Below are 13393 nucleotides of genomic sequence, written 5' to 3' on the forward strand. Positions count from 1 at the left end.
GACGGGAAGAATATTTTAACAGCTTCAGTTTATTATAAAGAAAAAAATTGCCCGATTTAGTCAATGTCCCCATTTTGTCAGCCTAAAATACACCATTAGGTTGATAAAAATAGGTCTTTATTGCATTTCATTTTCGGGGATTTTTTATTGCATCGAACTACAACAATTTTTAGGTAGCTTTCAAGGGGTTATTTTATAGATTTCTTCCAAAATTTGGCGAACCTATTCCAATTCGTATACCAATTAATTGGTATACTTAAGGGTTTATATGTTGCAGATAGAGAAAATACTGAAATTTTCAGCTTTTTTCATACACAATATTACGAAAGCTTATTAAACAATTTTTCCTAATATGTTTGTGAAAATTATAAACTATTTGAAATTTTTTAATAGTTTTATTTATTATTTAACCGTGATTTTTTAATAAATAGTGACCATCGCTTCACAACGTAGTCTATTTTTCATGGCTTGCGGTGAGCAAGATCTCTCGAATTGCTGAACTGAAAATTATGGAATAGAAATTAATTTTTAGTATCCTTTACAGATTTAACTCGCCGCGCAGATGGCTCTGAATTAGACCCGCTGGTGCCCTAAGACGATTTCGCTAGATTTTCAGAGCACTGTGCACACAGTGCATTAACGCAAGTGACGGAAGGTTATCGAAAAGATTCGTGAAAATGAAAATTCCAGTAATGATGATGATTTTCCCAAACGATTCGTTTTCGAGAGGTTTTTATTTGTTCTTTGGCATTAGGATTAGCGATAATAATTCAAATCAAGGATGCTGGGAGACTGGGAAGTCACCTTTAGAAAAAGTCGATGTCGAAGTAAAATTTGAAACTATGCATGCATGCACTTCAGAGATAGCGTGATATCAGGAGCTGCGATTTCATTTCAACGCTTTTTTGTGAAAAGGGCGATAATTACGAATGTAAACATAAGGCTTTTTTCATACATGCGAATGAGGGCTTTGAAACGCAACAAATTAACCTAAAAATTTTGATTCTACGATATTGCTTTCTTTCTATCTTTTGCTGTAGTTTACAAAAGATACAACGGGCGAAACTGTATTTTTGTTTGTTTATTTAAAGTTTCGCCCTCCACGCTCCATGCAAACAAACAGGGCGATACGTTTTTTGCTAGCAGTTTAGAGGCGAAACTGTTATTGTCGTATTTTTTTTTTTGGATTATCAAGCTGATACCAGCTGTAAATAGTAACAATGATCGCTATTGAAAAAACCCGGACGAAATCGGCGGTGTAAAACGGTAGTTATTGTAAAAAAACGTGAGGGCGATACTTCAATGCTGATAGGTGGGACCGAAAAAGTAAACAATCGCCAAAGGGGCGATACTATCATTTTGTCAATTTCAATAGCAAAAACAAATTTTAATTTAATAATTTTAAATACTTTATGAAGTTTTGGGTTTCGATCACTGAATCATGCAATCTAGGATGTAAAAAAACACAATAGTTCTTAAATCGGAAATAAAACCAAGTCTGGAAATATTCACTGTTGATTTTCTTTGAATGGTATCACTGCCAGTATCGCCCTTTTCAAGAAAAAGCGTTGATTTCTTAGTTCGCAGTCGCATTGGAAATTTGAGTAAAATATAAACTTCAAATCGATTCAAAAAGAATTTCGATTTTTTTGGCTCAGTACAATATATAACCCCTTTAGGAAAATTCAGTTTTCCCACCACAATGCATTGATTGAGGAATTTAGATATTTTCTTAACAGAGCATCAGCAATAAGTCGTTTGTATATCTATTTTATGGGCCATTTTTTCGCTTTCCCATTGATTTAGTTTGTGTAGTATGTGTTATCAAAAACATCGCGAAGCATCAAGTTATAAATGTTCTCAAAAGATATAATATCCGAAGAGTGATAAGAGTTATAAGAAATGTCTCATCACACTGTTAGGTGGATTAAAAGCGTTTTTCTTCATATGGTTGTAATTCCGATAGCTTCAAATCGATTTTGACCACGTTGTAAAGATTTGTAAAGTTGTAAAGATTAAATTTCCTTTTGAACATTTTTTTTCAAAAACCAGTCAAAAAGTGTATTTATTCCGATGCTTTTTTGAAAACCAAACGCCAATACAAACGTTAAAAAGGAACAGGTAGAGCCGGTGCATTGTACGTGTATATGAAATAAGTATGTTCCATAGCCTGGGCTGCAGAAGATAACGAATCGAATGATGCGTCTTGCATACTATATACAAATTATATTCACGAATGTGTTTTGACTCTTTAATCCGCAAAAACAAAAAATACGATACCGATCCAAACGCATTTTCTTGTTACTTTGCTATAGTGCTTTATTATACCAAATAACAGATACTATTATTCGGCAGAGTTGGAACTTATATAAGTTTACACAAGTTTCTTGCTTACTATGTATCGATATTTTGCTTTTAAAAAAAGATATAGTATTTTTTTTGAATTATGTACACATGACAAAACACTAACGCAAACGGTTTTGTGGGGTACATTTGTACCCCAAACAAACTTTAAGCAAGCATTGTTAAATTGGTCAAATGAAATAAATAGGTTGTACCTGCCTTCAGGGAAGTTTAATAATCAAATTGGTTTATGATAAAGATTGCTTGAAATTACAATAAACTGTTATGGAAAAATAAGGATTTGAATTCATAAATTTGGTGGTACTTTGGTGTCATTATGGCGGCTCAAATTTAAAAAGGGCGCATTATTTTTTTTTTTAAAGCAGATAGTTTAGGCCAAATTTATTTTCTAGAGACTGTCTTTGTTCCATCAGACCTAAACCTAGCTTCACATCCGCCAGGTTTCGTTGTTCATGACACTCATATGGTGATGGGATAATAGCACCACTATCAAATCAGTGGTACATATATGAAACAAGCACTTTCTGTCAGATTGTTCCCGGGCTGAGCTGTTGCATGATACGGAATTTCCACGAACTTAACGAATTGATCGCAAAAATTTTGTGTGTTCTGTTGAAGCTATTACGGGCTTTTAAAAGTTTGTAGTCGTTCCGAGAGCTCCATTGGAGATGTCGAAGCATCTCTATTGGCGCGCTTACCGTATAATCTGAAGCATAAAATAACTTAGATACTGAATCATAGATCGTCCTAACGCTAATGATGGGACATCAAGAACACGTCAGAAAGTGATTGATACCCTTCGATACAGGTTTGACCGTTCCAACCAGTAACGTGGGTGACGTCATGTAAACTGTCGAATACGCATTGCCAATTGTCATAGCTTAACTTAATACAGGTAATAAATTATACGAAACTGACCATTACCCGATCAGAACGACATAACAGAAAGCTATCAAATTTATATCTCATGTTGATATTTATTACTCACTGTGTTATCTTTGTGATATCCCAATCAGTAAGGCAAGCAAACTTATATCAAGATTATATCTTCTGGTGATATCATTGAACTGCTAATATGATATTGATGTACGCATACAACGATGATATTATAATATATTACATATTCTTTCACAATTATCTTTGAATGCTAACTGTAAACTGTAAAGCGGGCAAATGACCAGTTGATTAAAGCCCCTATAAACAAATCAATCAATCAACTGTGAATGATTGTTATATTCCACAGATGAATACGCTGCAGCCTCTTTTTATGCGTCGTTATTTAACTTTTTAAAGCAAATTTTCGAAGTTTTTATTGATTTCCTAATATTTGCGTTTTCCATATAGATATTCAAAGTTCCACGATTTTGAGAATAGATAAGTTTTAGATACAAGTGGTCGGAAAATTCGAAAGTAAGGTGTTTAATTTACTTAGTTGCATTTTGATTAAGAGATTACCTACTTTCTGAGACACTCGTCTGACACGCAATTTCGAATATGGGGCTTATAATTTCAATGTTGAAGACTTTATTCAAAAAGTTTTGGAATCGTAAAGTTATCAACAAGCTATTCGAAAGATAATAATTTTCAAATAAAACTTATTTTGAAGAAGATACAGGAAGTATCAAGCACTCCAGATGAAATAAAGAAACGCAGATTCAAATAAAATAGCATTTTTTAAACTAGGCTGGTTTAGCCAAATGATTATATAATTAATTTTCTTTTAATTAATTGTGCATATTGCGAAAACGAATTTTCAGAAGTCAAAAAACTGTTTGATATATACTGATTTCCACAATACCGTTATGAATTTTGTGGATCTTCGAGGATCTTCAGCCCAATTTCTCCAATTTATGGGGGATTTTGATAAAGAACCGAAACTTGTCCAGTTTGTGGGTATCTGATTTTGTGCGTTCTCCGAATTACCAAAGTAAGTAAATTTAAACCCCCGCATAAAAATGTTTGAGTTTGAGATTCATTCCACCTAAGATAAATTTGACATTTTACAGTTGAACTGACAATTGCTTTGTATGTGCATATGTGCTAATGTTTGTTTTCGTTGTATTCGATGGTGCTTCGTTCGTCTTAAAAAAATCATCGAACTAACAAATTTTCGTAATATTCAAGCTATTTGATTCATTTTGTTCAAATTGTTGAAAGATTAATATTTGTGAGCATGCTGCATAGAGCTATCAATATTTCAACGTGACCTAGAAATCTCTGAATATATACATATCCCAGCTAATATTATTGTTTGCTGTTACAATTTAAATATGTAAAAATATTGAAAAATTTCCTCCTAAAATTAAATAAAATTTAGAAAAGAAAATGTATTTTAGAAAATATGAAATATTCTAAAATTCCTCACACCGAAGAATCCTCAGCAATTCCTCCAATTTTCAGATTATCTGTTACAACAGATCATCTGTTATAATATTCACAGTTGATATATTGAACTATTGTAAAAAAAATGTATTTCTGAGAATTTATTAGGTGTGAGATAATTGTACTAGTTTGCTTAATCTTCCCCATATTAAAAATGCCAATAACAAAACCCCGAAAGTCACTTTACTTGAAATCTCAAAATGCAAACCTCAAAAGTTTGGTATTTGTTTCTTTGAATCTATTCGGAATCATAAGCAACATTTGTAGTATTCTCCATAAAATAATGTAGGTAAATTATCTGCCCAATGTTACCATATCGCATCGACATTATTTCTAAAAATTGTGTAAAACATGTAAACGTACAAGAGAAGCACCGAGGCGCACTATTCAGAATCTAAAAATAGGCCCACTTTCCTAATCTGAAAAGATATTATAAAGCTATTCAGTCTATCGTAATATATGCAGCTGTAGTAGTGAGCAAAACTGTATGAAAACAAAGCGTACGATACAAGGAAAACAAACAGTCCTTAGGCTTTGGCAAAGTTCAATGTGTGCGTTGATCTGCAACATCTGCATCTATAATCGTTTTGCCCTTGACGGATGCGTAGAATATTATGCTAACATTAAACATTGGTTGAAAGCAACGTCGTTGGTTCATCTAGGAAACATCCCCATAAAACTCAGAATACCCAGGTTCAAATCGCTATATCCACAAATAACAATCAGCGTGTCATATATTCATAATAACAATCAGCCAGCATGATGTATGCAATAATTTGACAAAACTATAAAAAGCTTTTGCTACATGAAACTTTTTGCTTCCATACGAAAAGCGCCTTTATGTATGCTATATTTTTCTATTCTATTCTATTTTTAGACATGCACGCTAAATTCGTTGATACTATACAAAAGGTAATAAAAGCTATATTGGCCGTGGGAGAACCTAACAAAATTTGTTATAATTCTGATAGAAGCCTATCACAGGTTGTCATATTTTTGATATATACTAGAAGAATTTCTGTTATGTTTTCTGTTATTTTACCAACTAACGAGACCAGAGTTATAACACAACTTGTTATCATAACAAAGTAACACAGTGTGTAATAATTTTGTTATCTCTTTCTGATCGGGTAAGCTTTCTGTTTCCCCATGAGTTAGCCGCCGATTTAACTTAATTTCCGGTTAAGATATCAACGATTTATAAGTTTCTCAGAATATTAAAAATTCGACGTTCAATAATAGTAAATATAAATGCGGATTCTACTCGGCAGTGATTTGTTTTTGCCATATGCAGATATAACTCAATGCGTATGGTGCTACTTCAGATTCGAGTGATTCTACTATTCTTAGATGATTCAAGGGTCCAGCTCGGGTGCCTAGAATTAAAAATCTTCGAGATCTTTGGTTGATTCTCCGTAGGATCGGGTTTCTCAAATATTAAATTTTCGGGTTCGGGTTTTCAAAATTTAAAATTCTTGGGTCGGGTCGGGTTCGGGTTTTTCAAAATTTTCATTCTCAGGTGCGGGTCGGGTTCGGGTTTTTAAATTTTCATGCGGTCGGGTTCGGGTCGGGTTCGGGTCCGAAAAAATTGAAACCCGACCATCTCTAATATCTATTAACTGCAAATATAACAGAAATATGAAAAAAATCGAGAAATTGTTGATGTTTCTTCGATGGGGCGAATTCTTGAATACTTCATGTTTTTTGTTACACATTTTTTTCCAAATTTGATGAAATTTTAAGCAGAAAATTAACAATATTTTGGCATTAAAGTTTTTAGATATTTCAAGGATTATCTAAAACGCATTCACTTGTCGGTTCAACCATTAAATATCAAACTTATCTTACGGGGAATGAAATGATATAATACTCAAAAATTCACTTTTTATGCGGAGGATAAAATAATAAAGTCGCAATAGTTTAGAAATTCAAAAAATGCACAAACTAGAAACTCACAAACTGGATAAGTTTTAAGTGTTCATAAAAACCCGCATAATTTGGAGCAATCGCACAGAAAGTATTATCAAGATTTTCAAAATACACGATTATTTTGGAGATCAGTATATATTATAGTTTTTTTGATCTGAAAATTCGTTTTCGCAATATGCAGCATAGATTCGAGGTAAAGCCATAAAACTAGTTTAAAAATGCTTTTTGATTTCAATTCGCGTTTCTTTATTTCATCTGGACTGCTTATGGAAAAATTATAATCTTTAGAAAAGCTCTTTGATAACTTAACGATTCCATAGCTTTTTATGATAATGGCTTTAACAATGAAATCATACGCCTCCTATTCTAAATTGTGTGTCAGACGAGTGTCTCATAAAATAGGCAATGTAATTTCTTAATCCAACTGCAACCAAGTAAGTCAAACAAACAACTCACTGGTAGATTCTTCGACCACTTGCATCTAAAACATGTCTATACTCAAAACGCGGAATTTTTAAAATCCATGTGGAAAACGCAAATATTAGGAAATCAAAAACTTCGAAAAAAATTAAATTACGACGCATAAAAAGGGACTTCAGTATATAAGCAAATAGACTGTCATTTGTGTAACCGTTAGCATTCAAGGATAATTGTTTATGAATATACAACTTACTGTAACATCATCGTTCTATGCGTACATTAATATCATATTATTAATCCAATTATATAATCTTGATATAAGTTTTCTTGCATTCCTGATCGGTATATCATAAAGATAACACAGAGAGTAATAAATATCAACATGAGATATAAATTTGATAGCTTTCTGTTATACTGTTCTGATCGGGTATATATACAATATAGTTGAAATCAGGCTTTGATAGTCCTTGAAATTTCTCAAATATGTGTATGCCGAATATCCATAATGTCACGATGAATCTTATTCCTATAGGCACAGCAACACTACCCAGAATGGATGCGACCGTGTTCCGTTAGCATGTTACAGCATAATCAATCACCGCGCCACTATGCAATCAGAAAGAACTAAAAAATATGCCGTGCAGCTTGAAGAATCGAACCGAACCAACCGGTGTGGTCCCTCTGTCTTTGTATCTATATATTTTTTTCTCATCATATAGCTAAGCTGCTGAAGGGCTTATATTTGGGATCTGTCCGGTACCCATCGTATAGGCATCAAGCGCTTTCGAAAATGTGTTCGGTTGATTTTGTATAGCTCGGTTGTTGGAAGTGGTGGATAAATGGAAAATGTTATAATAGGACTTGTCTGCCTATATCATTTTTATAAATATTTTTCTGAAATTAACTTAAAAAGATTCGCAGGAGACTCAAATGTAGATAGTTGAATATACCAAGGGAAACGGCTTCCGTAGTTAAACATGGTTCGAAAAATAACTGAAACAAGAGGACGAGATGCTAAAAGTGACGAAATTCTAGTTTTCAATACGTCATCAGAGTGTTCGTTACTAGGTGCCAAACGAGAGAGACAGCTGCGTTTTCGTACTTGCGTACTTGGGAAACGCTGATGGTACAGTTTGAGTCTGTATATTCAGTATGTTGCACTCAGTAGGAGTTCAGTCGAAAGGTGTTTTAGTAGAAGTGTTCCAATAATAGTGAACTGGAGTCTTCTTGGCTCGTGATATACTCCATTAGCAAATATCTGCACTAGTATCTTATTCTCCCACTTCTCGTTACTTGGACTAGACAAGGCAGGTATTTGAAAAAAATAGGGTCCATCCATAAATGACGTAACATTATATGGGGGAGGGAGGAGTTTTGTATTTTGTGATGATGTGTGACGACAGGGGGGTAGGTCGTCATGTCATGCTACGTAGCCTTTTTAAAGGGGAATAGGAGCTAATCTGATGTCACGACAATTTTACCCACTTCCTCTAACATCGTTTTGCCTTTCTCATATAAAGAAAGGCTATGCAATCACTGTAAAAATCGACTTTTCAAGCGAGGCCCGGAGGACCGAGTGTCAAACACCATTCGATTCAGTTCGTCGAGATAGGAAAATATCTATGTGTGTGTATATGTGTGTGTATCATTTAAACTCACACAATTTTCTCAAAGGTAGCCGATCAAATGAAAGATATAACGCTCCCATAAGCTGCTATTGAATTTTTAGCTGATCCGACTTCCGGTTCCGGAGTTACGGGTTGAAGAGTGCGGTCACACAGCAAATTCCCATATAAACTGGTACCACTATGATGTCCAAATGATGTAACACATTCTAAAAATGGGTTCAATATTACATGGATTTGCGGATCTAGATCATTAATGATCAATCGAAGTAGCTTGGACAACATTGGCCACCTATGACGGCTAATGATGCTCCCGGGGAACTCGCCTACTTACTAAGTTACTAAGCTAATATCACACCTATTCCCCAACGAATTCTTGGCCGATTTTTACAAAACTTGATTTCAAATGAAAGATACGGTAATCACAATAACTGCCATTGAATTTCCTGCAGTTCTGATTTTTGGTTCCGGAGTTACAGGGTGGTTAGTAAGGTCACATTGGAATTTCTCATATAAACCGTTAAAATCGCATCCGCTAAATTTAGGAAACCGTTCGTTTTTTTCAACCTCATGGAACTTAGGAAAACTATTAGATATACATCATTCGACCATCTCAAAGAACTTCGTAAGGTTCCAGAAACTGATGACAGTGGATCACAAGTTAGTAACTGGACAAAAACCAGGAACAACGCGTAAATAAAAACGATAGAGCATTGATTGCTCATTTCAATCGTAATCCGAACATTTCGGTACGGGACTTGGCCAGAAAAGTAGATTTTTCGCAATGTTTCGTCCAGATTGAAATGATTGAAAACACATTAGATGCGGAACTTCCGAAATTGGGACGAAAATCAGAAAATTGTTGCCAAAACGCGCGATCAAAAACTCTACACGACGCTACTAACAAAATACCGATGCTGTGTCATTGATGATGCGACCAACATCAAAGCGGATATCAAGCAGTTGGAGTGACGGAAATATTTCATGGGTAAGGGCAGCTGTGGATAACCGTTTCAAACGGCAAAAGCTGTTGAAATTCCCTTCGAAGTACTTGATTTGGCAGGCCATATGCACTTGAGATCTCCATGAAATATGAGATTTATAAAATTTGCCGCTTTTAAATGCTGCTTTTGCTGTTATAAGAGCTGCATAATCAAAAATAGTTGTTTTGGCCTAATTTGGCGTCATGTAACTATTCCAAAACCGTACAGGAGCGATATGCGGCTAATTCGGTGGATTTTGTGCCACCCATCAAACTGCTCTGAACTCCATCCAATCGAAACCTATTGACCATGATAGGCATGAACTTCGAAAGACCAAAAAAATTGCGAAGTACGAAATAAAAATGATAAAGTGGAAAAAAGTGAGAAAAACAACTGTACAGGTACTGATGCAGGGCGTCAATCACAAAATCATTCTACTCATTCTAAAGTTTAACCGACGTATACAAGCTGAAATAAATATATACTGAATTACTGCAAAATTTTGGTTCAATTTTGATAATTACAGCCGATTTACCAATCAATCTAAAATGTCGCAATAATTAAAGACGCACCCTTTGTTAGTGGCTGTCCTTCAGTCTGCGCGACATCTCCTTGCTATTGGAGACCTTCTTGCGCCGTCCATATTGTCATCTTTATTGCTGCCTTGACGCTCACGATCATAGGGTCCTAATTGTTTCTTACCCTTACAGGTTACGAGTGTTAATCCGCCGAGTTTCACAAATGATCCCACGTTTATGATGCGTGCTGTTGATTTTGAGGTACTGGATGCGGCTTTTGCTGTCGTTATGGCCTGAGCGGGTTTTTCTTAACAGTGTCTGAACATGGTTTTCTGTAATGGCCGTCTGATTACAAAATTGATACTAGCGTAATAGTGTCTTTTAAATGTGCAAAGAGCTGTTTTTTTAAGGATACCGTATTGTGTTATACATTTAAGCTTTAAATATAGGAGTAGTTTTTCCTTTTTTTTTATTAACGACGATTGAGTCAATTTTTAACGGTGTTACAGGATGATTAGCAAAGTAGGTGGTTTTGGATTGAGTTCAATACTGCCGGGTGCCACGTGCGTGTGTTGCTTGAGAGTTATCGTTTAAAAAACAATTTATTTTTATGCTTGTGTGTGTGATTTATAGGTACGTTGGGTAATCAGACTATTGGCATACATGTTTCATATTGCGGATATATGTGATACGTTTTTTATCACTGAGGCATCCGGCAACATACTTCTGTAGTTATCTCTAAAGCACGGGCGCACTCAACTGGATTTGCTCGTACAGAAAGGCGGGGGTTAGTTGAAGATTTTGCTGGGCGAGGAGACTGAGTTATGTTAGAGCAGTTTTACTTTTGATTTGATTTCAAGAAGTTGCGAGATAATCTGTTGCGATTCTTAGTAGTCAGCCCAAAAGTAATGCCATCTGACCAAGAGAAAGTACTGTTTTGGTTAAAATAACTGAACGCTTATTGTATCCACCCTTTTGCTTTCCTTTTGTTTGGTGTGTGTCATAGGTGAAGAGCTACAACTTTATTAAAAAAAAGCTTTATATTACGTTTTTGATTTTTTTTGTTATAATTATTTAAAAGGAAAAACAAAAATGTTTTTTTTTCATAGAGCAGCCTTTTGGGTTAAATTCTAGGATTAAAAGGCTGGTCGAAACTAGCTGCATATAGATTAATAACCACATGCTCACTTAAATTATATCAATTTTATTGGAATGACCCAGATAGTCTAAGTTCAATATTAGCTTTAAAACTTGTCTCGTTTTAATGAAAACTAGACCATTCAGTAATGTGCTCAGTCAACACACTGATTGTAGCCCTCGGGAATTTGCAGTTTATTGAGTGAATCATTGTTGTCTAATTGTCGAATCGCTGCTGATCTAATTTCAGAAACCTATAAGGGTAATTTTCAAAAACCTCAAAAATACTTTTTTCGCCTTGACATTTTTAAAGATTTTTCACAGGCAAACAATAATTCTAATATTGCCGTCACCATAATTATAGGTAGCTTAAAAATATCAAAAATAGAACTTCGAACCTTTCACTGAAAACGACCAACATTTTCCAAACTGAACCGGTCCCACTTACATTACTGCAGAAATTGAACCTTTTACCTCTACCTGTAAAATGAAAATTTGATTCAATGTGAAAACGATCGTCCTGTCAGCCAGCAGCTGCTGTTGCATCAAAACCTAGGTTATTCCACCCGGTCTCATTCTACTGGTTTAGTTCGAGAAGCTTTGCCTGAACCTTTCCCACCCACCCATCTAACCAACCAACCAACTAGCCGCAACCAACCGAACACCCCTCATCGACAGACGTAGGACGGGGTTCGAAACAGTGCCAAAAGCTACCAGAGCTGGGGCAGAATATGCACATTCCATTGCTTAAATACCTTTTTGGACCATGGACTACTGCGTTTCATTGGTGGTGCATTTCTTCGCTCTTGCTGGCTCACATTGGCCCAGACCATACCAACCAGAACCAGCGCTGGAAGCTTCGTCGTCATCGTTCATTCGGAGCAGCTTGCTACAACACAAAACAGTGGATGGCGAACCTTGCTGTGTGATAGCTTCCGTTTGCTACTACTGCTGCTGATGCTGTACGAGGTCCTCGTCGTGAAAACTACTACACACAGTCTATTTGCTGCTCGGTGGCTTAGCACTCCTCTGACCCATGAAACGGACGATAGCAGTTCGTGGGTGGGGAGGGGTCATGGGGGGATCTAGGTGAAATGCTCTCTTTACAACACATACGGGAAGTTTTGGCCTGTAGGTGCCGGTAGTTCGTTTCCATGTCGCAGTATTCGGTGAACGGATTGTACTGTTTTGACAACGGTATAGTTAGTCAGCGCCTGGATAGGGATACTGTCAATTTGTTTCGGTAGAATTATTGGGTTTTGTATGTTCAACATACACACAAAATACGTAGCTTAAGAGTTTGTCTAAGATTTTTCACGTTCCGCAAAATTAAGTTATGAGTAAGCTTTTTGATTTTTCAAAGTTATGATTTCGCTGAAAATTTCAAACAAATCGGACTATTATTCATGGAGATAAAAAACATTTAACTGAACTGATTTCAGTCTTCAAGCAAAATATCAAATTTTACATGCTTTTTTCTCGAAACAATGTCTTTGGTACCATGAATATCTTAAGAATCGTTCAAGCTTCTCTATTTCTTTTTTATTTATAAAGATAAATATGTTATCTAGTCTTTGGCCCATCCTTTTAATGAAATTTGAATAATTAATATAGTTATGCATATGGGAATACGCTATTTCGATTTTTTATATTAGACCAGCAGTCGACCAGATGGAACAGTTATTAAAAGCGAGGTGAAACAGTTATTAAAGCTTAATCATAAGCATACATACAGTTCCACCAACTCCGTAATAGGAACGTTGAGAAGTTTATCCGTGGCAGAAGACTTAATTACTAAGAATCCCAGCTTACATCGATGTTCAAACCGAAGTACGTTCACCTAAAACCGCGCATCAGATCAAACCACAATAAAAATTCATGTTGGAATATATAGAAGTGGCACCCGTTACAAGCGATAGTAGGAGAAACCTTTCTACTGACATTCACAACGGCGTTTGTGTGATTGGTATGTGGCTGACCAAACCTATCCCTATCTAAGCAAATAACGTGCCAGTTCTGTAGCCAAATGAAACGT

Source organism: Topomyia yanbarensis, chromosome 3 (genome assembly GCF_030247195.1).
Source record: "Topomyia yanbarensis strain Yona2022 chromosome 3, ASM3024719v1, whole genome shotgun sequence".
Taxonomy (NCBI): Eukaryota; Metazoa; Arthropoda; class Insecta; order Diptera; family Culicidae; genus Topomyia; species Topomyia yanbarensis.